The 3,496-nt window shown below is 29.4% G+C and overlaps 1 long non-coding RNA gene across 12 annotated transcripts; it reads left to right on the top strand.

Annotated features, from left to right (window-relative positions):
• The first annotated feature begins 1,182 nt into the window (after nucleotides 1-1,182).
• LOC117611292 (uncharacterized) lies at nucleotides 1,183-2,839 on the top strand. Of its 12 annotated transcripts, none has more exons than XR_004583119.2 (6): nucleotides 1,186-1,770; nucleotides 1,840-2,018; nucleotides 2,108-2,172; nucleotides 2,238-2,393; nucleotides 2,517-2,695; nucleotides 2,805-2,839. It is a non-coding gene; the product is annotated as an uncharacterized LOC117611292 (long non-coding RNA). The 12 variants fall into 12 exon arrangements; XR_004583122.2 differs by having other exon boundaries at nucleotides 2,108-2,149; XR_004583121.2 differs by having other exon boundaries at nucleotides 2,114-2,172.
• The last annotated feature ends 657 nt before the right edge of the window (nucleotides 2,840-3,496 follow it).

Here is a 3,496-nt window from a genome sequence, read left to right on the forward strand (position 1 = left end):
GTATTGAATGTACATTGATCCATGGAAATGAATCAGTATATTACACTATATCGAATGTAGATATAGTACCAATGATGTTGTTATTAAATGTACATTGAACTGTGGCAGGGAATCAGTATATTGCATTATATCAAATGTAGATATGGTAATAATGATTTTGTTGTTAAATGTACATTACATATCGAATGTAGATATAGTACCGAGATATTGTTATTAACTGAACATTGATCTGTGGGAAGGAATCAGTATATTACATTATATCTAATGTAGATATGGTAATAATGATATTGTTATTAAATGTACATTGATCTGTGGGAAGGAATCAGTATATTACATTATATCTAATGTAGATATGGTAATAATGATATTGTTTTTAAATGTACATTCCATACCTAACATAGATATAGTAATAATGATATTGTTATTAAATGTACGTTGATCTGTGGGAAGGGATCAGTATATTACGTTACAACCGATGTAGATATAGTAATAATGATATCGCTATTAAATGTACATTGATCTGTGGGATGTAATTACTATAGTACATTATACCCAATGTAGATATAATAATAACGATATTGCTATTATATGTACATTGATCTGTGGGAAGTAATCAGTATATTACATTATATCCAATGTAGATATAGTATGAATGATCTTGTTACTAAATGTACATTGATCTGTGGGAAGGAATCAGTATATTACATTATATGTAACGTAGATATAGTACTAATGATATTGCTATTACATGTACATTGATCTGTGGGAAGGAATCAGTATATTACGTTACAACCGATGTAGATAAATATTTTATTATTAAGTATACATAAAAATAAGTGGAATAAGTTGAATAAAATATTTCAAAATTATTTTCATACGTTATTAAATGATTATTGTGTATTCTTATGTAATTAATAATTTAAAAAAAAATTGTTTTATGACAAAACAGAATTGTACATTCATGGGGCGCGAACTCGTGACAAAAAAGTTTCCAGCGGTTCCATAGTCGGACACCTTACCGACTTATCCATCGGCGACGTTGAAAAACTTTCTAATATTTTAGAGGATAAGGTGCGTAATTTTCAATTATTTATAATAACTTCACCCTCTCCATTCAGATTTTACTGCATCCAGTGCAAAAATGTTCGAAATCACATAATGCACTAAGTGTGTAAAGGAAATGTAGAAATTGAAAGTATTTCTCATATTATCGCACGAAATATGTCGAAAATATCGGTTTTTGATTTTTTTCGGTTTGACGCACCAGAATGAAAAATCTGAAAAAAATTGAGGACACCAGTCATGCTAATATCTAACTACTGTAAAAGTAAAAATCTAGTGTCTCGAAAGCTTCTACCCGAAATCTCTATTTTTCGACTTTTTTTTGCGTTTTTGATTTTTCACGCCTAGGATTTGCAACCGAAAAATCTGAGAAAATTCACAATCATAAAGAAACATGGCTAGAATATTCTAGAATTTTTTCAGATTTTTTTAATGCCATTAAATAGGGAAAATATGGCAAAAACTACTTTTTCTTTCATACCCTGTAACTACCCTCCCGGTTGAGGTACAGGGTTGAAACTTGGTGTACCATGGTTTTTTGGGATATGCTATCGAATGGTGCATTGCGAAGCAAATTCGGCTCAAGGGCACTTTTGACCATCTTATCCTGCTATACCCTTTAGAAGTGGAATTTTTATTGAGTCTTGTGCGCAACATTTTTATATTTTTTAACGAGATGTCCAGTTTTTGACAATCTGACTTAGCACGGTGCGTAGAAAACTTGTTTCATAAAACAACTAATTGTAAGATTAGTAAATTATGTATATCGTTTGACAGGTATAGGTTAGAGTAGAGGAATATTTACAAGGTGGTCATTAAGATACCAGGGGATCATTCATCCACGTATCGCACGTAATAGGACTAAAGATACAATAATATTGCCTAATTACGCAAATGTACTGGTTTGCTTTGTTTCATTAGTAGTGCATGAGTGCTTGACAATACAGCATGACATGGTGCGTATCATTCTCATTGCAAAGTAATATCTATCTATTTACCGCAGTAAGAGGAGCATATAATACAGTTTTATTAATAAATAATTAAGTTGCAGCCAAAATCAAATGTTTGATATACTTAACATTATTTGGTAAATAGTTTTGTGTATTAAAGGTATATTACTATCGCTGTGAAATCTATTCACATCTACCATTTCTACAGCCTCCAATTGATTTCAGCGGTTCTCATCACCTTAATTGAAGGAAACGAAACAACAATACGCTTGTCTCATAACTAAGGTCAAATAGTTATTTGTAACATTTGACAGGTGATGGTTAGAGAGAAAAATATTTGGAAATTGAATGCAGTTACTTTCTTACAAGACATATCTGGAAGTATGTTTAATGTAACGAAATATTACACCTTATTATCTCCAGTACATTCTTTATTGCAAATTAATGTTGTTGAGTACAATGTATCAATATAAAATAATATTATTTCTTTTTCTTTATTTTCAGCATTTATTCAGACATTCATGAGGGAATTAGAAGCAAAAAATTATGGAGCAGAAAAGTTGAATAGATACATTAAAGATATTTTCCAGCATGGAATGAAATAGTAGGACATATAACAAAAACGTACTATGCAAACAGATACAATTATTTTCTTGCATGATATATCTGGAAATATGTTTAAGGTAAAGAATTAATAAATCTTATGTTCTTCAATACATCCTTTATTTCAAATTAATGTTGTGGCGGTCAATGTATCAATATATAATAATACATCTTTTTCTTTATTTTCAGCATTTATTCAGAATGAGGAAATTACAACAAAGAATTTATGGAGTAGAAAAATTTGATAGATACAGTGAACAAATTATCCAAAGAGGATTATAAAATTAGATAAGTTTGTTTTCCAAATCATCGACTATAAAAACAATGTAATGCCAGCATATTTTAAGTAAATAAATTAATAGGAAAAAATGAAACTCTTAAATTGTAATTTCCTGTTCCATTTTCCTATAGAATTTAATTCATGGTTCACATTGCCTTTTTGTACTTACAAATAAATACTTTTGTCGTGTCAAAATTCATGAATAAAAAAAAAAGTTGTAATATCGCAGTTGTTACTTTACTATTCACTTTCAACTATTTTGTATCACTTGTGTTTACAAATCTCAAACTCAACTCCTACGACTACAACAGTCCAATTGAAATATTCTATTGTTCAGACCAATTGCAAAGTATATTGAAACATTTAGAAACAATCTTTTTCAGAGAAGACTTATGGAGAAAAGACAGAAAAGGATATTTAATTACTATCAATTAGTTTTATTTCACCATAGGCAAATATAACCTAAAATCTTAAAATACGCAATTCACTAAATTTCCTGAACAATTGTACTAGATAATATTAATCACATATAGTCCGACAATATATTGTGTCAATTATATTTCCTTTTCCTGGTAATCGCTGATACTTTACAGTTTTTTGG

This window comes from Osmia lignaria, chromosome 11, assembly GCF_051020975.1.
Source record: "Osmia lignaria lignaria isolate PbOS001 chromosome 11, iyOsmLign1, whole genome shotgun sequence".
In the NCBI taxonomy this organism is placed as follows: Eukaryota; Metazoa; Arthropoda; class Insecta; order Hymenoptera; family Megachilidae; genus Osmia; species Osmia lignaria.